The following is a 26,959-nucleotide window of genomic DNA, read 5'->3' as shown; positions in this document are numbered from 1 at the left end:
AATAAAACATTTATTTTGTAAAATGCTTTGTCCCTATAGGAATTTGCTCATAACATGGCTTAAATTTCCCCCTTTGAATTTAGTGTACAGGCAGACTCCCATTTCCTCATGTGAATAAGTGGTTCTTTAAAAGCATAAGTTTAAATGCAATAATAACACTAGCCAGAGTTATTTTATAAGAATAGTGTTATAAATGGGATATAGGCTTTGGGATGACCACAATTTGGGCTTTAAAAGCTTAAATTATGATAGTGGTGGTAAGTGTTCCTTTTCCCTTTTCTTCCTTTCCTTTTCTCTTGTTTCTTCCTCTCTTTTCTGATGGGCGGAACTCACTCTGTTGATCATTTAGAGGTCCTAGGGGATCCTCAAACATCAACAGAAAAGTCAGCCAGCATTCAAAAGAAAAAAAAACACGGTGGAATTTTCTCCAACCAGGCTTAGACGACAGCATCAGGAGACCCAGAATAAGATTCTGTCACGTGTAGCTGACACAATGAGACAGAATGTTTTATAAATAAGAACTGTCCACTTTTCTCCCACTAGCATGTGTTTGTTCTGTGCTTTTTGAAACAGAATTTTTGCAATAGACACATCAGAAGTTTAAGGTATGACCAGCCATTGTCTTAGAGAGGAACATTACTTGCAACTGACCTGTGAGTAGGTATCTTATATAATATCATTGGGAATCATTTTATCTTCAGAATCATAATGACTTGGGCTTGGAGCACTGGGGCATTCTGGTTCCTCAGCATTTGGTTCTTGGTAAAAGCGATTGAAGAGAAAGCAATAGGATTAACTTGGGGTCCCTCCTCTTTCTTGATTTTCCCTCCCAGTTCACCCGAACTTGGCAGAATTGCTCTCTGGCTGCTGCTGACGATGGGAAGGGCCCATGACCTGTGTAGGACTAGAGAGTGAACTTTTTAGAGGGTTGGCTGACACTGATGGCGGATGGTATTCCTTCTGGGCTCTGGGATTCTTTATTAGCAGTTTCCATTTACATAATGTGCTGGAGTGGATCAAGTAGTTAAATGAAGAAGCATTTATTAAGCACCTGCTAAGTGTTGGTTTACCAAGACAGTCCCTGCTTTCCTGAAGCACCTCACAGTGAATGGAGGAAGATGTGATTCGAATCTCCTTCCCTTCCCTTTCTCCTTCTCCCAGTTCTGAGTAGATTGGAGAATCTTTCCCTGCGTCCCTGAAGTGCCCCTCATTCCCTTGGTGAACTGCACTTCTGAGTTTTGGGGCTGAAGGAATTTGCTCAACATTAGACAGCTATGAAGGCCTGTTGGAATCTGGGTTTCCTGATACAGATCCATGGTACAGCACCAGGCTCTCTCCATTCTGGCTGGCCTTCTTTGAAGACACTAGTTGTTAATTGATAGAATTAAAAAAGCTTTTCTTTCTTTTTTTTTTTTTTCCCAAGGAAGAATTTAGGACCAAATATTGTCTGCCTTTTCTGTCACTTCTTAAGTTTCCTATTTTCTTTCTGCTCATCCCAAAGGCTCTGCTTCCCAGGTAAATTTGTCTTCCTAGGTCCTCAGGATTTCCCAGACTTGTTGCTCCTCCCCATGGTGGGACTGGTGGGTGCCTCTGAGAAGCTGGCTCTGATCCCCTGGGGGGTTTGTCTCTGTCCCCTCCTCGGACGGGGCTAGATCTGAAGTCTTCAGTGAGGGCTTTTTCCTCAGGAGAAGATCCTACCTGTCCAGAGACCTCCCCCTCATCCCATGGGCTTTCTTGCCTCCAGCTGTGCTTGCCCCTGGAAAAGCCCCAGCTCTTTCCTCCTGGTTCTTTCCCTCAGCTAGATGGAGGTGGTGGAGGCTGCCTCTGTCACTGATCTCTTCTGCAGAGACCCATTACTGTTGCATCCTTGCCCAGCAGTGGTAACAGCAAACTTAAACTGAATATTTGAAATGAGCCTTAATGGAGAATCCTGGGTGTGACTAACACATGGATTTGAATGTGCCTACTTTGTGTTTATTTAATGCATTGTACATTTGTACTCTAGACTTTGCCATAACTTATGTAGGACTATACAAACGAGCTGTCTGGGAAGAAGCTGAGGGGGAAGCCACGACATTGCTTTGCTCATTTCTGGTGTCAGTGCAGTGGTGTTTGAATTTATATGTGCATAATAGAGCCTTTCTGAATAAGCTTTTTTATTTATCTAAGTGTCCTGGAGCTCAAACCTTTGAATAGTATGATCTGGCTTTTGCAAATCCATCAGGCCCAATTTAGACTCATTCTTCTTCTCAGGATCCTCATTTGTCCCCAGATAGATTGAGAGCCAGGCAGGCCTCGGTTACTTACAAATTCACAGGTCCAAGCTCAGATAATGTGGATTAACTATACAACCAACATTTAGGGGAGGAGGGAGTCCCTGAAATAGCTTAGGTGGGTAGGGGGTCAGGAGGCGTTCTGGACACATTTGATTTCCAGATAATAAATGGGAACCCTTTCTTTAAAAGCTCCAATTTGGAGCAGATTGTGAAATCAGTCCTGAAAACTATTGATTACAATTTCACCTTTTACAAAAATTGGGCCTCGGTTTGAACTTTGGAGTGTATAAGACATAGGTGTTTTCAGGTACTTTGTGGAAGCCAGAATTCTGGCCAGCTTTTCTTCCCTACTCTAGGACCCTGCGGCCCTTTTCCCTCTCCTCTTGGGTATAACTTTGCTGCACTTTTCAGCTAGACTCCACGCGGCTTTCCCGGCCACCATCAGCCAGTGGGAACTCTCCTGTCTTTGGCCTGTGCTCATTTCTGGCCCCTTGGGTTCCTCTTGCTTCTGGGGCCAGGACTGTTGAGGTTGGAGTGCCCTAGAGAGCCCGTGCTGATGTATATTTGTTTATATGACTTGGATAAAGTCGTTGAACACATTCTTATTACAGAACTGGAAACCTGATGCAGGATCCACAAAGATCTTGGAAATTTAAAGAATTGGCTTGGAGATAAGAATTTGACATTTTTTGGTGATTGATCTAGTCTTGTATGTGTTTTTTCTTCCCTTAGGATACTTTCCAAGTATGCGGCTGATATATATTGCTAGAGAGTCATTTCCCTAAAAGGGGAGGGGAACCCAAACTGGGGGTTTAAGTGATGCAAGCTGTTCAAGACAGTGTAATATGATGTGGTAACCCCAACAAGGCGCCGTGCTCTCCATTAAGATTAGGGAGGTGATTGGCCAGTTTCTTCTCCAGCTCTTTTTATGGAGGAGGCAATTGAAACAAACTGAGTGAAATGTCCAGGGTCATACAACTGTGAGCTTGAAGCCATTTGAATTCAGGTCTTCCTGACTCGATCAGTGCTACCCAGCCAGACTTAATAGAAAACTGCAAATTAACATTATTGATGTTGGATAATTTCTATTTATTTGTTAAGCAGCTCTCAGTGACATTTTAATCTGCCAAAATCCATGACAATTTTGCATGCTACTGAATGGAATGGGCTACCTTGGAAAGTAGTGGTTTTCCCCCAGATGTCTTATTTCCCAAATACTCTTTGCTCTGCTGAAGAGGATAGGATATTCTTTTTCAGGATGGGTTGGCCTTAGTCCATCTAGACCTCTGTGGACCTCCTTTAGCTCTGAGATTCATTTATTTTTTAAATGTCTGACTACCAGATAAATGGGATGTTGTTTTATCTGTTTGTTTGTACTTTCTTAAATTTGTTTTTAAGACACACTGAATACCTTATTTTCTTTTTCCTTTAGTATCAACTCCATGTGATTGGAAGTACCAAATAAGTTGAGCTTCCCCACATCAATGTACTGCCAATGGTAAGAGAATTCTTTCTAGTTGGAATCAGAGTATGATGATTTAACTTATACAAAACAGAAACTGACTTTATAAATTTTCTGAACATTTGCCAGTTTTTTCTTTTAAGTGGAACTTATTGGAACCTCTTCATTCTAATTTGAAGAGAATGGAAAAAAAACTGGTATTTAATGATGATTTTAGTTATATTTTGAAAGTTGGGTACATCACTTTAAGCTTATAAATGCAATTTTCTGGTCAGATTTTAAAAATTGTATTATTTACAGTGGCTTCTAATAATTTTATTTTTTCCTTCCAAACTTCTTTAAATTAATTTTCCCTTATTATGTTTCCCTAATAATGGGTCAAGATCATCTCTTGTCATCCACTACACTAATTCCCTATGTAGTCTATGGGAGAGTGAAAAATAAGAGTTTGTGACTGATCAGATGCTATTTTACTAGTAAAACCCTTTTCTTTTCCATCCCATCTCTGATTTGTAGATTTGGTGAGTGATTGCCAGACTAAACTTTGAGTAATTTTTAAAGGAAAATTCTTTTGATGTAGATCAGCTCTACCCCCAAGTAGGAATAAAACTTTTTCTGTGCATAGGGCACAGTTCCCTGACTTGGAGAAGGAATAAAGCTTTATTGAACATTTAAGCCACCCACATTGGATATAACAGAAAAAGGTGGGAAGATAGAGAGTTTTTAGAACGTACCAAGATTTCTTGCATAGCTTCTTGAGTGACCCCCTGGATGACCTAATCTGTTGATACTGCTTGATTCTCTGGAGATAAAAATGTGGGGGTGGAGCTATACTGCACCTATACTACTACATTGTCCTGGTTGGTCTGTTTATTTACAGCACAATTCATTATGAGCAAAGTTGAGTTCAGACTTATTCCTTGTCATCAAACTGTATCATTCTAATAAATCCCAGCTACCACCTAGGGAGTAATTTTCTTATTTGTTGTGGTTGCCACCAAATGGTGAGCTTTTACTACATTGAACAAATCGATCATATTTATATTAGAAATATTATCAACAGTAGATAGCATTTTGCAGTCCCTTTTAAAGCCTGCTACACACATATATACCACTAATAAATTCTTGCTGTATATTCTGGCAGAGTCTACCAGGTGAATAAGACTTCAGATTTGAATTTGGTACTTGATAGCTTGTCTGTCATGGAGGACCGGCCTACCTCAATTTAGTGAGACTTTGTGCTATTTGTTATAGATATTTTTGGGGCTAGCCAGCATCTTAAATTACACATTATCATTTTTTCTTCTATAAACTATAGTTTTCTGGGAAAATAACTTATGAGAAGTACTTTGGTGACATACAATATATTAGATGAATTCTTAAATTCATCCTTTAATCAAGAATTAACTTTTTTGGGGGATCTCCATGAATTAATCTTTAGAAGCATTTAACATATGTAACCATTAGATCAAAGACTGCCTAGATGATAGGTAGAAATCCTAAAGAAACTTCAGGGATTATGCATTTCACCCAAGAAAGTGAGCTTTGGGGGAAATATAGACTGCCTTCATTTTTAAGACAAACCCAAGAATCGCTCCCCCTTATTCCATTCAGACCAACAGTAACCCTAGACAGTGAGCAGTTATATTCTAATGCGTTCCTTTCCCATGCTGTGGTTGAGCCAAGGTCGAGATTAGATTTAGGATCTAGGAGGAGGGGGGATAGATTATCATCTGACACAGTATGATGTGACTAAGCTGCTGCTGCTGATTTCTTAATAAGTAATAAAATTTTGAAACCGACTACCAAATCTCTACTAATGACAGGGCTTTTCTGAGAAGTTTTTGGGTGTTAGCAAAAGGAAAACAGTTCAAGAAGAAAAGCAACTTTTATTGTTACATCAAAGGACAGGAGAGGAATTAAATGAGTTGAAACATCATTGACTTATTTCTGTCTTGCTCTCTTTGTGGTCTTTTTGGTTGATACAGTCATCTATATCACTTTTATTTTTATTTATTGAAAAGTGAACTGAATTTTTCATTGAATGGGATCAAACACTAGAATCAGCTTCATGACTTCATTTTATGATGCTTCTACTCTGCTGTAGATATTGTACCTCCCCAATAATATCATTCTCTTTGTAGGTACTTAGGGGAGGTATAGGACCTAGGATTTCCTGGTTGTAGGAAATTTTTTTTCCTGAGGCAATTGAGGTTAAGTGACTTGCTCAGAGTCGCACAGCTAGGAAGTATTAAGTGTCTGATGCTGGATTTGAACTCGGGTTCTCCTGACTTCAGGGCCGATGCTCTATATCCACTTTGCACTTAGTTGTCCCTTTGTAGGAAACTTTTTACTTGTGTAGTCACTCTGTGCTCTAGCTGCTTCTTTTTACCTGGAACACAACTAAGTGACTTTCCCAGACCTCTTATGTGTCAAAGATGGAATTGGAGCCCAGGTTTTCAGAGCTGTGTTCCGAGTCTGCTCTTTGTCATTAAAGCTCTGCTGCCCTTCAGGATCATCCCAAGATCATAAACTGAGAACTGAAAGAAGGTATCTGAGACACCAGGAAAGTCAGTGCTGGAATTGCATGGATGAGCCATCTAAGAAGTCTCTCAGTCAGAGGAGATAGATCTGGAATTAGAATTCAGAATTTCTGATTCCAAATTCATTGCTTTTTTTAGGGGACTGCAGAGGGGGAGTTGCTTTCTGTGGTCCTGTGCACTAACTTGCTTTCTTTAATTTTTGTCTTCAAAAAGACGTGTGACTTGTTTTTGTTATTGTTACTATTTTTTTAAAAGCATAATCTGTTGAAACATTGTGAGCTGATGATAGTCCTGTCAGTGATGGTCAAAAGAACAAACAGCACTTTTGTTGGCCATAGAATTGCATTTCCTGTGCAATTTTTTCATTAAAGATTAAACTATTGGATGATTAAAAATCCAATCACTTCAATTTATGGAGTACTTGGGATTCTCAGAAAAGTATCTCTGTGATAAGGGAGTTAGAGTGACATTTGATGTATGAAAATTAGTGAGATTTCTGTTTCTGTTTCAGCCCAGTTTCCCTACTTTTTTCAGCTTATAATGCTTTTCTCTCGACTTTATTTTCCGTTCTAGGCTTTCTGTTGTTGAGATTGTTCATTGAAATCTCACCTATTTCTCTCTATCATCATCATATCATGAATTGTAAGGAACTTGAAGAAAACTGAATTTCTTTCCTATATTAGAGTACCCTTCCTACATGTATGTAGCTTTGTTGTAACAGTCATAAGAGCCAGTCTTTATATAATGCTTTCATTGATTCGCAAAATGACTTCCTTTCCTAATTCCTTCCCTACTCCTAGTCTTTGATAGAAGGGAGGATTTATAGGTATAAGGGAAACTGAGGCCCCAAACAATTATTTGACCTACCCACAATCATAGATCTAGTAAATTAGGTGTCTGTGCTTGGTATTGAACCAGAACTGTCAAATCCCGAGTCTTGTGTGTCTCTTTAGTATTATCTGGTAAACTAGTATTGTCTTATTGAATTCAGTTTACTTCAGTTTTCAGTGACCTGTCAAGTGAGATCCCTTTTGCCCCCCACACTGTCAGTTATGTTAATACTTTGGACAATAAGAAAAACTAAATTGATACACATGGATGAAAGCAGAGAGATTTTTAAATGTGTAGGAGTTGTACAAAAATGACATTTTGGCAAATTGAAAAAATGGTTTGATATCTAACAAAAGATTAATGTCAGGTTCCTCATTAAAAATGTATTGGACAAACTGACAAAATTCCAAAGGAGAATTTGAGCTTTCTCCAGAATTGGAATTTATTTTGTTTCTCTGATGCCCTAGAAGAAATTGGTTAAATAGAAGTAGTTAAGACAATTTATTCAGAAAAACCATTGGCTATCCTATCAGAAAACTAATTTGTCCTTTGTGAAGAGTTAAGACAAACTCTTTTGAGGTTGATTATGGATTTTTTTAAAAAATCAACATAAGATCCCACAATGGGATCTTATATTTCTTATACTTTCCTAATATTGTGGGATTGTAAAGATGTAATCTCTTGTAGAGTATTGTTTGGGAAAGCCTGCTTTTTCCCTTAATACCTCTGACATAGCCTTTATACTCATCTCAATAGATGGGAAAGGTGGGAGAAAAGGAATGGCAGTCAGAACATTTCACATTGCCTTTTTCTGAGGAGTAATAGCTTATTCCATGATTTTTTTCTTGTAGGTATTTGATATCCTTGTTTCAGGTAAATGGGAAATTAATTTCTCAGTGCCCTCAGTATTTTATTATGTGCAACATTTATGTCTTTGTAGACTTCACCGAGTTCATTTGTTCTTTCCCTTCCTGCCATTTCTTTTTCCCTTCTGCTTCTAAGTCTTGTCATCCTAAGGGTCTGTTTCCTCATCTCACACAATGGGAACTATGTTAAAGACCAGATGTGGTGACTGCACTATCACCCGTGGAGAAAATAGTTGAGTGAAACCTTGACATAGCTTTCCACTGTGCATTGTCTTCCTTTCAGTTTCAACCTCAGATTCTTTTTGAGATTCTCTAGTTGGTTTAGTCTCTTGCCAAACTTTTCTATAAATTTATTTTTCACTAGAATTGCTCATTTTTATTTTTGAAGTTTTAAAAATGGTTTTGTTCTGCAGTGAGTTTATTTTTTTTTTTACAGTGGTGTTGCCATTGGAAGTTATTTCCCTCTCCTTGCCAGGAGATTATACTGGCCCAAGCTGTTTCTAGGTTTTTTTTACTTCCTGGAATTTCTGATCTGCCTCAGTTAAACATCCTTGGGAAGTGCTGATAGGCTGTGTTTGTATCTGCTTTTTTCTTCCATCTTCTTGTGTTGTTTGGTATTTTAAGCCTAGCATTTCGATTCTTGGGGAAAGTCTCTGTAATATACAGACAGGTATGAGGCTTCTGTGTAATCTTTGAGCCTTTGATCTTTATAATTTCTAACTCCCGAACTCTCTTCTCCAGCACATTTTCTTGTCTGTAACCACATTTGCCACTTTATTCTTCAGCTTTCAAATTACATGTTGATTGACTTGTTATTTTACTTCCACCCCACCCTTGACCCTGTAGGTGAACAGTCCGGAGGCACTGACCTTATTTCTAAAATTGTAGAGTCGCCTCTTAGCCAAGTAGCCATCATGGCTTGCTCCCACCATAATCGTCCTCCATCCGGACTTTGCAGTGTCAGATGAAGGAAGTCATGGAATCTTGCTTATCAAACTTGTGGATTTTGTCATTTAATCCCAATCAAGTCTTGTAGCACAAGCAGTCTTTCTACTTCTCCGTAATTGAGGGGCAAATGATCTCTCCGGCATTGTCCGCAGCCTGCCCCAGAACTCTTTTTTACCCAAGCACATGCTCCCCTTCCCTCACTCTCTCAGAAGGGAGGACCTCATTAGACTGAGGAGTCTCCCTCTTTGTCCTACCTAATGTTTCAAAACCTCTTGACATCATTATTCTCCCCTCCTTTATCCCAGCCTCTGAGAAAGAGAGTTCTTGCCAGAACGGGGTTAGTCATAATAAAAGAAAAAAAGGGACATGTGGCCTAGCAAGCAGAATGGAGAGTGGACCTCCCCTCAGTGAGGTCCCTAAGCCAAGGGGCATCTCTACCTGTTGGCTAGATAGGATTCTCATACACTTGGGCTTACCTTAGTTTCTTCAGGATCCCCTCCAAACCTTGTAATAACTGACTGGAAGGAAAACCTGAATTGGGTGGCGACCAAGGGAGTGGAGAAGAGTATGAGGAACCTAGAAGTAGCCTGGGAGGAGGGATTGAAAGGAAAGGGCCATGGCCTGTAAGGTTCAGGCTGGCAGGCAGACATTAAAAGCCACCATCTGAGAACAACTGCCTCTCCTCCTTAAAACAGCCATGGCTCCCTCCTGATCCCATCCTCTCAGACCAAGCACTACAAATGTCATTCCTCTTGCAGGATTCCCTTTCTAGTTCTGAAACCTCCTGGTGTCTTCCATAAATCATTCCTTTCCTTATGATCTTGGGGCCTTTGGCCATCCTCACCATCACCATTTATCAATGCATGTTCCATCATAAATGTTCTCTTGAATAGATCATAAGATCTAGAACTGAAAGAGACTTGAGAGCCTTAATTTTATGTTATCCCCCTCCTTCCCCAATCTGAAATTCCCCTTCATTTTACAAATGAGAAAACTGAAATCCAGGTTAGTTGGGATTCAGACATTGAAATAAGTCTTAATTCTTGGAAATGTGAAAGTATTCAAATACCTCTTTTGGGGGGGAGAGCAAAAAAATTTTTTTTTCCTTAAATAAAAAGACAATGTAGGTTAGACTCAGTTTTTATTAGGTATGGGGAAATAAATGCAGAACAAGCACAAGACCACTGGCGCTGCATCTATATACTTCTTTGTCATCTGATACAAAATATATGATAATCTCATAGCCTAAACCTCATTTTCTTGTCTTAAGGTAGATTAGAAAAGACAGCAATGTCCTTTGGCCATTATCAACAAACTGGATATTTTCAAAAATAGTAGTTCATGAGGGAGAAAGAATATCTCTCATAAGGTATTACTCTGGATTAAAGCCTAATTTAAAGAAAGTTGAGTTTGTTTTCCTATATATGTGGCAACTCAAACTAGATGAGATGTAATAGAGATCCCTTGGGGATCTGCTTATTGAATAAATAATAACTTACCCTACACTTGTCAGTTAAACTTGTTTTTATAATGCTCCAAAGAAGCCTGCCTTTGTTCTTAGCATTCACCCAATGATTCTGTTATCTTTTTATTTAGAAGAAAGATTTTATTGACTTGAGAGAGATGAACCTCATCCTTGACCATATCTGGTTATTATGAATTCTTATTAACGAAGCCTAGATTAACCATCTTGTTCAAACAGATGACCCAAGAAAAATGAGTATTCATGTATTTGATATAAAGCTTGACACTGTGTTTTGAGTTAATAAAATTCTACGTTAGTCCAGTTATGTTATTCCAGTCGAAGTTAAGTCTAATACTGAAGCCTTGCAGTAAGTAGTTTTGTTTAGATGCTTATATAAACTGACAACACTTAAGATATACTTATGGGTAACAGATGGGGAACATTGTCCCTGGGAAATAAAATGCAAAAGAATCTCTGTCTGTTTCTTCCTTGGGGATGTAATTTCTAACTCCATGGTAGTTTTCTGTTTGAGGGAGATGCAAGTTAACCCATGAACCAATTCCTTAAATTGATGGATAAAAATGATGTATCTAAATTGAGAGTATATGTAGTATGGTTTTGGTCATTGGTAGAAATGGGCCTGGTAGGAGAGTTGATCTCAAGGCATATGGAGTGTGGGGAAATGAGAAGCATACTATTCTCTTTCAAATTAGAACATATTATTTACTATAACTTAGCCTGTGAGATGGGAGAGTATCTTCTTAGAGGGAGCTGTAGGAAACATTACTCTCCTCCCCCCTCCCCCCCAAGATAAACTTTTACTGAAATGAGTGGGGAAATTGAGCTTATGACATATGTATTAATATTAAACAAATGAAGGGCATTATTTGAAAACAAAGAAAGAGAGTTCTAAAACTTCAAGAAACATACATTATCAAAAAGTTTTCAAAACTGGGGTTACAAGACACAGATGGGAACCCATTCTTTCAAAGCTGATATTCTTATATTATATGCTCTTCTGAATGGAATTCCCATGGTACTGTAATGAAAAGATACTCTCCCAACAGATGTGGATCAGAACCCATCCCCATGTAGAATGAGAATGAGGTGAAACAATTATTTACTACAAAGGACGTTGTGTTTTTTGATTAGTGAGAGTCAACCCACATGGCTTACCTCAATCACTCAGTCACTTAGAAAGATACTTCAGTGTCTCATTGGTAGTGGTGACTCCTAGATATGTGGGGCCAATGGAAGACAAGCTCTTGGTATGTTCCCGAACCATAATCATAGACTTGCCAGTTGCAGGCCAGTTCAGCTAGGAAAAGTGCTTCATCTGGGACTAAGAGAGATTTTTTTCCAGGAACAGTTCAAAAAGGCTACCTCCTCTCTAGGTGTAGAGAGTTTTCCAAGGGTGTGTTACACTGATGAAACCCTTAAAGAACTCAAGAGTAAGTGATTATTCTAAACCTTGGAATATCCATTTTCTAATAGATACATCTTATTTGAAAGATAACCTGAGATAAAAGCCTGAGAAAAAATATTAACCTTCTGTACTAGTTAATTTTAAGACAGTAGTTCTTGCTTTGTACCCTTTTCTAATAGAACTGAAGAGCATTGCAATAAAAATTATGGATCATCTTCAAATTTATGACTTGAGAAACTCATTGGTTTTCATAACGATTACTAACTAATTAAATTAGTAATGAAGAGTACTAGACAGCTATAATTGGGGACAAACCTGGGATTACAGCCAGTTTTTATGCTTTTTCTCTGTTATATCTATAGGAAGAAGTTGTTGCCAGGAACCAAAACCTGTGAAAATGTCCTGGATACTAAATCTGTAACTGTCCTTTTTTTCCCCCCTTAGGATGTGTAGAAAGAAATTATCATCTCAATAGGAGAGCCTTGGAAATAAGTTTCAAAAAACTGCCAGCTGTTCCAATTTGTAGTAGCCTGCCCAGTTTTAAGGTGGGTTTAACTTATAGTTATTACAATGTTAACATGGGATATAATAATTTTAATAGGGAAATTTTATTTGGGAACACCTGGTAAAGAGACAAGACACATTTGTGCAGTCTATTTAAAAAGATTCCTGTTGATATTTCTATTGCGAAGGATAATTCTTTCAGTACCGATAGTAGCTTGCCTTTTTATATTTGTTTTACCTCATTCCCTTATGAGGTTGCAGGAATGATATGGCAACTGTTAAATCCAGACAGTGAAGTGAGTTATGACTGAAGTCCTGGCAGGATTCTTCCCTGTGTATATGCTGTATTCTTCAGAATGGAAGCCCCTCAAGGATGTGTAGATATCTAGGACTCAGCCCAATACTTTTTCACATAAGTCATAGGTAATAATTAGTGTTTGAGATTGGTGGCAGCTAAGTGGTGCAGTGGATAGAGTTTCAGCCCTGAAGTCAGGAGGATCTGAGTTCAAATCTGGCCTCAGACACTTAATACTTCCTAGCTGTGTGACCCTGGGCAAGTCACTTAACCCCAGTTACCTCCCTCCTCTGCCCCCCAAAAAAGTTTGAGATTGAATTCAAATCTGCAATCCTTATGAATTGATAATCATTTGTTAAAGTTTCTACTTTGCCCTTCAGATCTCTGTTCTATAGACAGATCTATGAAGTCCTCACAAGGAAAGTTAATTAGAAATGTACAGATGTTTGTCTGGTTTAAGTTTGTGACTTCCATGGACAAGTGTGACTGAGCATCTGAGTGTGTAAGGCAGGTGGATAAGAGAATCAATTGATGAGTCAGGAGAGGGAATTTCCACACCAGGAATTCCCCATATAGGTGAAGTCAAGTATTTATTTCCTTATTCCTCCATTTCCACCCCACAAAAATACATGTTAAATCCATACTTTTGAGGGCAATGTGGATTAATAAAATAATAACCTCAGTAAAACAAATAAAAAATATGAAATTAAATATCTTCTGGGTAATAGGCATTGTGTTACATTCTGGCTAGGTATACAAATGAAAAAAGAGGCTCTATCTTCCCAGTTCCCCAATCTCAGTAACTCCTCCAGTAGCAGTCCCTCGTGGCTCTGTCCTAGGCCCAGTTCTCTCCCTGGACTCTGTACTGTTATCTTGGCCACTGATCTACTGCCTCCTTTGGGTTTAATTATTCCTTTTGTGCAGTTGACTCCCAGAGCTATCATCCAGCCCTACCCAACCTCTCTTCTGTGCCGCAGCTCAGAGCTATGTCCCTACATCCTGAATTTGGAGTCTCCCCCTCTGAAACACAACTCGTTGTCCTCTCTCACCTTCTGAGCTTTCCTACCGACTCTGGTTAGTCCTCCCAGCTGCAGCCCAGGAGTCATCCTGCTCTCCTCTGGCCCCCAACTGCTGCCTCCCCTTCTCGCTCCGGACAGCCACTTCCCTAGGCCCTCATCCCCTCTTGCTTGGGCCCCGACGGGTGTCTCTCAGCTGAACTCCCTTCTTTAAATCTCACCCCACACCCATTCATTCTCCCCTCAGCTGCCAAAGTGGCTTTCCTAAAGGTGGATGGGACCATTCAAGCTTCCTGCCTTTCTCTGCCATCCGTTTGGCATTTACCCTTCTTATCTGGTCCCATCTTCTGGCACTGAATGCGTTTCACTGGGCTCTGAGGCTTTTCTAATCTTTGCCTACATGACTCTCCCCATCCTGTCCAGTCCAGACATCCCCGGTGCACTTGGCTCTGGTTCACTCTCGAGCTCCAGGCCCCGGTGTTCTACACGCCTTTGAGAAGGCCTGGATTCTTTCAGACCTCGGCTCCAGTTCTGCCCAAGGACCTTTGGCCTTTCCTTGATGCCTCACCTGCTAGTTTTGCCCACTGAGGTCCTGCCCACTTTCTCCCTTCTTTCTACTCTGGGGGAGCAGTACATAGACTCCTTCTCGATGTCCATGGTTTTCCTCTTCATTAGAATGTGGAGTTCTTGAGGGCCTCATTTTGCATTTTCTTTGTATTCAAAGAACTATAGAGTCGTCTCCTTGCCTCTCTATTCTTCCTTTCTTTATGTTTCTAGCTTATAGTACAATTCCTGGTATAGTATAAGAGCTTAGTGTATACCTACTGCCTGACCCTAAACCAGCACATGACAAAGAGAGACGTGAACTCAGGTTTTTCTAGCTTTGAGACCCTTTCTGTCCAATGCTCTGTATTGACCTAAATTTGTCTATGATGCCTTTGCAAGTAGCGTATGTGAAAGAATATTGCAACTCAGACTTTGAAGATCTCCTATTTTCTGTTATCTTGTAAAATGAAGAAGGAAAATTAGGGGGAAAATGCCCACATAGTAGTTAAAGTTGTGTGTGACAATGAGAGAGAAGGTGTATATAGAATAGTTTCTTCTCCTCCCCCCCACCTTCCTCCTCAAAGATCCCTTGGCTTTCTTTGGGATAGACAGTTGGGAAAGATAAAGCCCCTTCCTTCCCAATCCCCTACTTCCCACCTCCAGCCCCATGCATCCATTTCCCCATCTTCCATTCTGTTGAGACTTGTAAGTTCATCAGAGTAGAGAATTAAAGGTGTGGAAACTCTGTCTGAGTAAATGAAAGTCATTTGGGGTGGGGATACTGAGATGTCATGTTTTACCCATGGCCGACAGTTTTTTTTTTTTTTTTAATCCATTATAGTACACAATGTTTTGAAGGTTTTAATCTTAAGTGGAATTTTCTTTCCTCCTTCAAACTCTTCCTCTCCCCTCCTTTCTACTACTCTATCATAAAATCTCTATTTTCTTTTTTTTTTTCTTGTGGATTTTAAGCCTTTTTCTGGCTTACATGCTAATGGCATTATGGATACAGCATTCATGCTGTTCAAAGTGTTGAAAGTAAATACAGATCAGATATCCTGAATCTGCATATGTTATAGTTGTTTTAGACCTATGAGCAAAGCTAATTAGTTTAAGGTTAAGAAGTGCAGAAAGTGCCTACAAGAAAGAGTTAGATTTAGGTGAAATGAGATTTATTGCTAAGACACAGAGCAGCAAATACCATTCAGCAGCCCCTGGTGCCAGTGGATGCAGCCAAAGCAGGTCCTGAGTCATCAGTCCAGTCAACTGTGCTTTAATCCCAGACCCCTTATTCTTTATTTCTGTGGACAAGGCAAGTGTCATCAGTAAAACGATTAAGAAAACTTGGGAGGAAGATTGGAGCAAGAAACCCATGGGCTAAGTGAGTCAGTGCCTCTCTGGGCCAAGAAGGTTTTATGCCCCAAAGGAGGTTTGAGTGGAAAAATACCAGCAGAGGCCTCTGTTATTCCCTGAGACTTTGTTGTGCAAGGTACCTCCAGAAAGACTGGGGCAAGGGTTGGGGTAGGTGGAGAAATCTGATTTATGATGGGCCAGTAAAGTCTAAGAGACAGTGATTGTCTAGAGACAAGGTAAATAGTAACAAAGCAGAACTACAAAAGCTCAAAGCCAGAGTTTGCACATGTAATGGGTAGTTAAAGAGTTGGCTTAATACTCCTGCTGTGGAATAAAGGAATCATAAGTAACATTTACTCTATTGGCAAGACCTGGTAATAGCTAATGAATAAACACATAATGAAATCCTGTTCCTTGCTGACCCATGGCACACACATCTAAGCATATCTATCCACTGTGGCTCAAGGAAATAGGATTGATCAACAAATATTTACTAAACATTTTTTTTGTGCAAGATTTTTTGCTAGGCACTATGGAGGAAGCAAGAATAAAGTATGGAACTTGTCTTCTAGGGACTTAAAATCAGGATGCAGGAGAAGATAGATTGCTGAAAGATAAATAAGGACTTGAAAAATAGTATCACTAAGCAGCACTATCATATGATTAATTATGAAATGAATGGTACTCAAAAAACTCAAGTTGCATTTTTAAATAGAAGCTCCAGTCATTAATTTCTTTATTCTGTCATTGTTTACTTTTAACTTCTCTTTTTAGAGATATTTAAATGGACCTACATGGAGCCCATGGCTAGGTAATAGGATGTGTGTCTCTTGGGGACACTGGGGAGGAGGGAGGAGTACTACTACAGCATCCCCGAGTAGCTTCATGTTGCAGTTTTCGGAGACTGAGAGAAAAGAAGCACCATGGACCAGGGAGGCTTCTGAGAAGCTTCAGTAGCTTCTGGCTACTGCCATTTTTCCTTTTCCTTTTCCCCATCCCCAGAGAAGACTGCAGCCATGCAAGGCCTGAGAAACACTGAGAGTCAGGACGGGGCCCAGGGCATTGAGAAGGCCAGAAGCCGGCCTCCTTGAGGAGGGGATTCCTTCCTTCCTCAGGTGCAATCTCTGCCATCCCCGAGAGTCTTGAGTCCCTGCCTCTGCATTGTGTTGCTTAGATGATTTTGGCCAAATCACTTCTTCCCTCTTATGCCTGAAATTGGGGGAAGGTTTGACTGGATGGCCTTGAAGATCCTGATGTTTTTAGGAATTAGGAAGTTGTTAAAGGCTGATACTTTGTCCTACTACAATGACCTGTTGAAATTGAAATTCAGTATGAGCTTTTTTTCTTTTACCCTTGTATTTAAACTGATTCAAAGTCATTAGCATGTTACATCAATATCATGTCTTTAAAGAGTTTTTAATATTAATAGATTTCTGGTTCAAAAAGGAAGACATCTAGTACTGAACAAGAAACACAATAGTTGGTCAGTGAAAGAGATTAGATATATAAGACACAGAAGCAAATAAATATTGTAACAAGTGTTTTATAAAACCAAAGATCCCAGTTATTGGAACAAAAACCCAATATTCGGCAGAAACAAGTCAGATGGAAATTAGGCATAAACTAACATTTTATACTGTATACCAAGATAAGGTCAAAATAGGTACATAATTTAGACATAAAGGGTGATATAATAAAATTAGTGCAATATGGAAGAAATTACTGCTCAGATTACCTATAGGTAGGGAAATAACTCACAACTCAAGTGAGACAGAGAGGATAATGGGAAGTAAGATGGATAATTTTGATTATATGAAATTAAATTTTTTGGGGGGGGGGGTTGGTAAAACACCATTGCAGCCAGCTAGAAGAAAAACAGGAAAGTAGGGGAGAATTCTCTGCAGCTAGTTTCTCTGATAAATCCATTTCATTTTCCAACTATGCACAGAACTAGGCCAAATTAGTATGTCCCCCCTCCCCCAATTATTGATAAACAATCAGGGGCATATGAACAGGTAGTTTGCAGAGGGGGAAACTAAAGCTGTCAATAATCATGGACAAATGTTCCAAATCTCAGCTAATTAGAAAAATGCAAATTGAAGCAACTGATGTATCTCTCATACCCATCAGATTGATTAAAATGACAAAAATAGAAAAAAAGACAAATTCTGAAAGGAATGTTATACTAATTCATTATTGATCTGCTTGTAAACTAGTCCAGAATAGTTTGGAACTAATCCCCCAAAGCTATAAAACTACATACATTTAGATCTAGCAGTATCCTATTAGGTCTGTATTCCAAAAAGATGAAAGAAAAAGGAAAAAGACCCCCCCCCCTTTTTTTTTTAAATTGTAGCTTTTCTTTTTTTGGTTGCAAAGAATTAGAAACTGAGGTGATGCCCCTCAGTATGGGAATGCTTAAACAAGTAGTAGTATGAATGTAATGAAGTTCATCAATTCTTACAGGACGATAGTAAGAAAGAGATGATGTCAGAAACCAGAGAAGACTTTGAATTGATGCAAAGTGAATTAAGCAGAACCAGGAGAACATTGTACAATGTATACTACCAAAAATATTGAAATTATAACAAACTGTGAAAGATTTAACTACTATGATCAAGGCTAATGTTCATCACAGTTCCAAAGGACTCCTGATGAAAAACCACTATCCATCTATAGAGAGAGAATTGAGAGTACAGATTGAAGCATATTTTTTTCTTCCTTACTTCCTCCCTCTTACTCTTCTTCCCACCCTCTCCACTTTCCATGGCTTTCCAAAAGCATGTTTTGCATGACTTCATATATGTAATGAATATTACGGTTTTTGCCTTCTCAATGGGAGCATAGTGGAAATGAAGAAATAGAATTTGGAGCTGAAAATAAAATAAATTTGGTTTAAAGAGAGGAAAAAAAACTTTTTAATAGAAGCTTGGCACTGTTGATGAAGATGATGATGAATCTGGGATTTTCCTTCCTCAGAATTCTAAGAAAACTGTTTCTTCTGAATTATACTGTCTAAATTTGATAAGGAGGCATGCCAGTGTAACACACTGTAGCGGTAGGTAGAGGAGAGAGTCAAGTGCTACAAAGGGCTTAACTTTGCAAATAAGTATCTTTCCTGCTAATTTAGACACTACAGTTCAATGACCCCCATTGTGGTCAGATAGCAAACCAGTTTGCATAACAGGGATTTAAAATTAGCTAGTACAGAACGCAGGAGTATATTAACCCTTGAAATAAAACTTTATTATAGCAGGATAAAATTATCAGGCAAGATAACCTTTTCTCTTACTGTTCTATGCAATCATTTCTTCAGTTCTCAGAAGATTAATGAAGAATTCCTAACAATGAGCTCTCTCTAGAATAGTTCTTAAATTCAGTTAATTTGGAAATGTGGTGTGCAGTGTGCTAGACCAGGATCTGAAACTCTCCGTAATTTCTGATTGTGGATAAATTAGCGTCTGAATTGTAAAATAGTTGCAGACAGTATACAGCATTGACTAGGGCAGAGATCTTGGACAAAGGGAGACCTGTGACTGGGCAGATCTCTGATCCAGGAAGGCAGAATTGTGTTCCACAAATCCATAAAAGATTTTTCTTTTCCTTAGAACTCTTGACACAATTGTGGCCTACTGGTTGGTGAATGATAATGAATTGGAAATTCTTATGGTATTTATTACATGAGGAATTTGAGCTTTCTACACACTGAAGTAGTAGAAGAAATCAAAGTATAAGAATGGCTGGAATGACTTGGTTTCATCTTCCCCAATTTCTAAAGACTCCAAGATGTAGTCATTCTTGAAAAATCAAGGACAGCTTTGATTGGAATTAGTCAAATATTTTCCAGTTTTTTTCTATGAGCTGCTGTGCTGGGCACCATGAAGGATACAAGAGATAGTCCTTATATATTTATACTCAGTAAGCATAGAAAAGATTATTTAAAAATGCAAGAACATTATAAACACTGAATGGTAAAGCAGGCAGATTCGGTAACGGAGAGATCATTTTGCGGGTGGGAGTACCAAGGGAAGGTTTCCTAAAAGGAGAATCTTAAAAAATAAGCTCACAGATTTAAATGACAATGGCTTTAGCTATTCTGGATAATATTTGTGTACCAGTATTTTGAACTACAGATTTCTTACTGTTGGTATTGTAGTGGACTACACTGAAGTGAAAGACTTTGAGGATTCCAGTTCCCTATTCAACAAGGAACATAGTGAAGTTCAAACTCTACTGGGATCAATGCTTTTTTGCCTCACCTATCCCAAGCTTATTTCATGTTTTACATACTCCAATCCAACATTAGGAATGTAGGAAAATAAGATCTTTGACCTTTATCCCTTTGTGATTTTTCTTATGCCTAGAGTGCCTCCCCTCTCCCCCTTTCCCTTTTCTACCTATCAGATTTCTGAACTTTCTTTAAAATCTAACTCAAGAGCCTCTTCCTTTATGAAGAGTTTCTCAGAGTTCAAATAGTGCTTAGTTTTTGCTATTCTCCAAAGCATTTATTATAAATGCTAATTCGGGTTGCCTGAGCTGCAGTGTGTTGCAGTGGGAAAGGGCTGGGAGTGAAGTTAGGAACCAAACACATTTCATGGATAGTTCTGAAATCTTGTGTAAGATACTTAAGTTACTTTGCAGCAGCCCACAGGTGGTATGAAGCAGCCAGATAAGCTCTAACGTCATTCAATCACAGTCTGCAGTAGTGCCTGTGATGTGCCAGGCATTGGGTTTTTTGATGTACAAAATGGAATAATTTGGGAGGAGTTTACTTTCAAAGGGAAACAAGTACACATACACATATACAATGTGCTGCTTCAGGACATGGAGGTGGCTGTAGTTTGTTCCATAAAGTGAAACACTTTATATATCATTTCAGGTGATCTTAACAACTCTTTAATATTCTTTCTCCATTTGTTATATACTTTAGTGTATGTAGTATCCAGTAGTACTTTATTTTTCCACATACATATAAAATAATTTTTAACATTCAATTTTGTGTTCCAAATTCTTATCCCTCTATCCTTTACCTCCCCCCTCCACAAGACAGCAAGCAATCTGATATAGTTTAAATATGTTCAGTTCTTTTATTTCCATATTTGTCATGTTGTGCAAGAAAAATTAGATCAAAGGTGAAAAAATCACAAGGAGAAAAAAAAATAAACCAAACAGCAACAAAAAAGATGAAAATACTATGCTTCAATCCTCATTCACTCTCCATAGTTCTCTCTCTAGATCAGGATGGCTCTTTCCATCCCAAATCTATTAGAATTGCCTTCAATCATCACATTGTTGAGAAGAGCCAAATCCATCAGAATTGATCATTATATAATCTTGTTGCTATCTACAATGTTCTCTTGTTTCTGCTTACTTCACTTGGCATCAGTTCATTTAACTCTCTCCAGCCCTATCTGAAATCATTTCTTATAGAACAAGAATATTCCATAACATTCATTTATTGTAACTTATTCGGCCATTCCCCAACGTCTACTCAGTTTCTAGTTCCTTGTGACTGTAGTTTCTTCTTCTTCTTTTTTTTTTTTTTAAATAATAGCGTTTTATTGTTTCTAAATACATGCAAAGATAGTTAGCATTCATCTTTGCAAAACCTCATGTTTCTCCCTCTTTCCCTCTCTCCCCTAGAAAGCAAGCAATCCAATATAGGTTAAACGTGTACAGTTTTTCTCTACACATGTCCATTTTCAGCACATGAGAAAGAAAGAAAAAAGAACAACTATAAGAGGTGAAAATATTATGCTGTGATCTACATTCAGTCCCCATAGTTCTCTCTCTGGTTGCAGATGGCTCTCTCCATTACAAATCTATTGGAATTGCCTTGATCTTATTGTTGAAAAGAGTGGCCATAGTTTCTTAAAGATGATAGAAAGCAAAGTGTGAGCTCTGTTCTAACAATCTAAAACTAGCTTCATGTGTGTTCTTGGTGAATTGATCAAGCATTTATGAAGCGCCTACTAAGCATTGGAAATAATTAAGAAAAAAAAAAAGACAATAAAACCTGCCTGCAAGGAGCTCACAGTGTAAGAATGGAGATGCAGTTACTAGTCTCTCCAGCCCTATCTCCAACCCACGATTGTTAGCCCCTCTTAAGATTGTCTTATATAGTGAGATAGACAAGAAGTGTCCTTGGGACCCACAGAGCCCACTTGTGTCTGCAAGCCCGACTGGCTTCTCCTGCCCTTCCCATGTCCCAGGTTCCTTGTGTTTGGGCAAGTCACTTGTACCTCTCGGTGCTGTGGGCCAAGGTAAGCTGCACAGAAATGCCAGCCTGCTTTCCTCAGTTGGACGTTTCCCATACAGTGAGATCCCCTAACCCCCAGTCCAGGTGCTCCCATGTGGACATATAATTCATATTTACAATTAATGTCTGGTAGACTGTTGTAAAGAGATATAGAATACATAGCAGATTTTTGTAACTGAATAAAATTAAGAGAACGTTAAGTTCCTTCTTAGAGTTCACTTGAAGCATTATTAGCATATTCTATAGTAATGCCATCTATGCTCCTCATTTTGTTACTTTGTGAACTTTCTCTTGTCTGTTTTATTTTTTTCCTTGAATTTTAGATGACAGTGACTTTCCCTTCACGAAAAAAAAAAAAAAACCGCTTATGGGAGAATATGACATATATAAGATTACTTCTATCCCTAATAATCCTAACTTCTTTGAAAAGGTATAGACAAAGCTGTGTGAGCTGGGGAGGCCTAAGTCATGATTACCTGGGCTTTTCCCACAGGAGGGAACTTGAAGAGATAATTAGAGAGTTTTGCAGACTGGGGCCGGGTAAAGGGGTAAACTCATCTGCTGAGAACAGTGCAAACCTCAGGATCAGGGTGGGAATGGGGCTGAGAGAGCCACTCGGGCCTCATCCAGGGACGCCATGTTGTGGTGTGTGAAGGGAAGGTAGAATGAGAAAAGCTAGATGTGGGTGGTGAGTGGTATCAGGTTGTGGAGGACCTTAAATGGGAGGCTGGGGTTGGAAAAATTGGATTGAGTTGGTCAAACCAATAGACTGTAAGTCCTAAGTGCACATACTGTGCTTGTAATGACATTACTATGCCCCAGGTTAAGGGGTCCCTGCTTTTCCTGAACCTGAGAAAGTGCTGACCACTAGAGCTTCAGGCGGCTCTTGAACTGAGGCTTGGAGGGAAACTTAAGGGTTTTAAGAGGCTGAGGTGAAATGAGAGGAAGTTCCTGGGAGAAGAAAGCAGAAGATGGAAGCAGGAGGCCTATGGGACTGGAACATCGAGAGCAGCTTGGGGGATACAAAGCCTGAAGGCTCATAGAGAACCTCAGATGTCCTGCTGAGAAATTTGTGTTGATGTTAGAAGTGATGGAGAGTGAGGGATTTTGAGCAGGGAATCACATGATCAAAACTTGGGCAACTTTATGAAGGGTAAATTGGTGGAGGAGGAAAGACTTGCAGTCATGGGGTGAGAAACTGAGAGCTTTAATTAACTAACATGGTGAGTGTGGGGGAGAGGAGATGTAGAGGTGGAATCGACAATATTGGCAGCTGATGAAATACAGGCAGAGGATGGGGGCATGAAATTCTAAAACTCAAAAGGAAATGTAGTGTGGAGGAAAAATAGGATTTGTCCAAGGGCTGATGTCAGTGCACAAGAGGCTCACCAGGCATTTGAGATTTAGAACACAAGTGGACTGGAGATGGCGGCCTGGCTGCTAACAGAGAGGGATGGGGAAGGATTCTAGGGCTGGCAGTGGGCTGATGCTGGTGAGGCAAGTGAAGGCTGACTACAAACAAGGAGATTTTTCTCTCTTTGCTGAGCTCTTTACACTGAAAGTGAGAGAAGGAAACTGTTTAATACAGAGTGATGAGAGCCAAGGAGCAAATCCTCAGGGAACTCCAGAGGCTGCTCCATCAGCTGAGTGAGATGTTTGTAGATTTTTTACATGCAAAAGACTTCCTTTCTAAAGGGTTTTCAAACTGAGATATTACCAATACACAAACCTTGCTTTTTCCAGGAACCTGTTAAAATTTTCATTCTTGTCTTATTTATCCACAGCAATGTGTGCAGATAGTCCCAAACTAATATCAGCTAGACTCAGAAAAAAAAGATTTGATTTGCAGTAGAATTGGAATCCTAAATTGTTTTGCTCTTACTAAAATAGTTGTGATTCCATTTTGAGTAAATGTTACCCAAAATGCTTTTTCCTCTGTATTCATCTGCCCTCAAGGTTAGTGGTAAAAGAAATAAAGGGATCCATCTCTATTAGGGATTGGCAATTAAGAATGAGAATTTTCCTTTTCGTTCCAAAAGCCCAAAATTTAAATTTACATGTTAACTGTGTTTAGGCTATTTGACGGTGGAGGGAATTGTACAAGAATCAGTCTGGATTACTATTTTTCTTGAATAATCCACTGACTTTAGTAACTGGAAAAAAGGGCAAGTCTTTTGAGGTGCTCTCCCTTCCCTTTGTACTATATTAAACTTAGAACAGGTCCATTTCACTGAATTCTTCTCATTTTCCCCTCAAGATCACACACTAAAAGTACATGGCTTATTTTTATATAATATGAATATCCTGTGTTTCATCAGGCTCTGAGATTTAATTTTTCTTAATCCAGAAGATTTTTGTTTTTGGTGAATTTGCATAATTTCATATTTTAAAATTAAAGCTAATTGGTTACCTGAAGATTATGACTGAATGGGAAATTCTTTGGAAGTCTTATAATCCCAAGTTTTATAATTCGTTGTACAACATTGTATTACTTAATGTACTTATTATAGATTTGATCAAAATGTGATTTCATCCATTGGAGTACTTAGTGTGGTTAGGCTTATCACAGCCTCCCACTACTTTCTGACTGCCTTTCTTGACCATGTCTTTTCATAAATCATCGAGAGAAGCTCTAATATGCTAGCGGTCTTCTGTTTTTAATATCTCAGGCACTCGTGTGGCATTTTAAGATTAAACTAGAAGATAACAGAAGAAAAATGAAATAAATCTATGAAGACATTTATAGCCAGCTTCACCATCACAACAGGGCCACCATGACATTTAGCTTAACTGTCAAAGTCCCTGGCTTTTCCTGCAAGTGGAATTAAAAACGGAACTAAAGAAAACAGATGGAAAAAATCTAGAGGGCATGTGTAGGGGTATACAGGGAGAGCTTTGGCATATCTAGAATGGCATTGAAAGAATTATAGAACCTAAAAGCTTGGGAAAATATCCCCAACTTTGTTAATTTATTAAAAAAAAAATCAAACAAAAAACCACACTTCAGTAAAACTAACCAGTCCATCCGCTGAGTTGGTCAGCCTGTGCACATCCCCTCCCCTGGTGCCCTACTTCTTTAATGGAAGAGAAGCTGGAACATTGGCTCATCTCTTCTTTGGGGCCAAGATTAAGTCATTCTGATGGTGTGGGATGTTCACCTGCCTTTTTTATTGTTCTTAGATTGTCAGCAGGAGTGGGGTCCAGTTGTCCTGTTGACTCATTTGTTATCAGAGGTTTCTGATATTGCTGCATGGTCTGCTCCTTTAGTGGTAAGGAAACAGAAGGGGAATGTAAGCTGAGCCTGTCCCAGAACCCATTGTGGAAACTTGTTTGCCTTCACCCTTTAGTCTTCTCTAAGGCTTAGCGAGGAAGTTAATGGAGCATTGGATGGAGCATTTTCTCTCTAGAGCATAGAAATAATAATTACAAGCTTGTTTTGGGCTATTTGATGGATGACTCACAAAATAGAAAGTTACCATGTGATCATAAGTACAAGCTTATTTTTTGTGAGTAGCAGAACAGCTGTAATATTTTAAGTTCTGGATATTGCCAGTCCATGTTTTATTGTATCTAATTTAATATTTTCTCCTCCTTTATGTTTTATAATCCAGAATTTGAAATGAGTTTGTGGAGTTTCAACCATTGATGTTTTTGTCTTTGAAGATGGGTATTTCATTTCTTTGAAGCGTAGTCTATAGTTTATATGAAAACAGTTTAACTTCTTTCATTTTCCCCTACTTTACAATTTACAATTCTGGCACATTCAACTTTACAATTTTAAGCATTAAATGTTTAGGAAATGTTTGGTAGTCGAAGTTTTTCATTGTACACTTAAGGTTTTTTGAAATGATTTTAATTTCATTCTTTTATTTTGGCACAAGTCAAAATGCCTGTCTTAGCAGATGAGATATATGTGTACTATGACCTATTCTACAAATAACCTTTAAAAAAAAGAATTGGAAAGCATCACTTATAGGATATTTGAGATTATATTTGACGTTCATCTTGAAATGTGTTCTGATATTAGTTATTCACATAAGCCTCTGCTGGGTGAAAGGAAGTATACTAAGCATTGTGTGGGATCAGAGGGAATAGTCACAGTTCTCTCAGATCCCCACTGGGAACTTGATGGTGGCAGCTATCGGACAGTCAAATCAAATGGTAACAGCTTTAAGTAGCCTACACCCAGTATTTGTGATGGATGATAGTGATTCAGAAGTAGTTATAAGGCACATGAAAACATTGCTAACCATGTGGAGTTTACTTTATAGCTAGCAGAGCAGGAGTCACTATATTTCCTGTACCTATGGTTAAAGACAGAGACAGGACCGATCCTAAGTAAAATATCAAGTGGGCCGATGGTACTTTGTGATGTCCTTTGGGTGTTTTTTACATTTGCCCACTTTCTAGACTCCTCCACTTTCAATGCCAAGTTAACCAATCTGAGGGGACAAGGAGGAGAAGGTCAGGCTGTATGAATCCTACGAGATCTTAAGTTGGAGTTGGAAGCGACCTTAGAGATGATCCTGACCCATCACTGTCAAGTAAACATAGGCTCAGAAAGAGGAATTCTCTTGGCTCAGTGTCAAAAACAAACTCCCAAAACAGGCACAGTATGTACAGCAACTTGTCCTGGGCCTGAGCTGCTAGTAAATGTTGGCCATGAGGAAGATCTAAGAGCTTGCAAAAGCAGAGATTTTGCTACAGCCGGTCAATAGATTCCCTTGTAGTAGAGATTCAAGTTCTTTTCTGTAGTTCTAACTCCGTATACTTTGGGGAGGGCTTTGTATCATAATTACTGGAGCTTGTGTTTGTAATGGGCTCATGAGAGCAAGGACTGTATTGCCCCAGCTTGACATCTCTTCTTCCACCTGGTGATAATCTGTGGGCAGCCTCTCATTCAACCTTGCTGGATGCACTTCAATCCCATGGGCCTTATTGTCCTGGAGCAGAAAAGGAGGTTCGGGTGGATGGGGACAGAAGTGGTTAGAGAAAGCTGGTAAGAGGAACTTGTCTGTTGTGCCAGAATGTTGGTATCGCAAAAATAGACGGCAGGATGCTTTTAACTGGGTAAGAGACCTGAGAAAACTAACCCAGAGCATCCTTAAACATTGCCTATGTTCTTAATGCAAGAGAAACAAATACCTTGGGGCCAACCCTTACCCTCAA

The 26,959-nt window shown here is 39.0% G+C and overlaps 1 protein-coding gene across 1 annotated transcript in view; it reads left to right on the top strand.

Moving 5' to 3' along the window:
* Nucleotides 1-26,959, top strand: part of TBL1XR1 (TBL1X/Y related 1) — a 141,414-nt gene that overhangs the window by 53,274 nt on the left and 61,181 nt on the right. Inside the window, 1 exon segment of the mRNA XM_051983193.1 lies at nt 3,709-3,774. The gene's annotated coding sequence lies outside the window, so the exon portion shown is untranslated.

Source organism: Antechinus flavipes, chromosome 3 (genome assembly GCF_016432865.1).
Source record: "Antechinus flavipes isolate AdamAnt ecotype Samford, QLD, Australia chromosome 3, AdamAnt_v2, whole genome shotgun sequence".
NCBI lineage: Eukaryota > Metazoa > Chordata > Mammalia > Dasyuromorphia > Dasyuridae > Antechinus > Antechinus flavipes.
The sequence above is the reverse complement of the archived record's forward strand: the minus strand, read 5'-3'. Positions and strand labels throughout refer to the sequence as shown.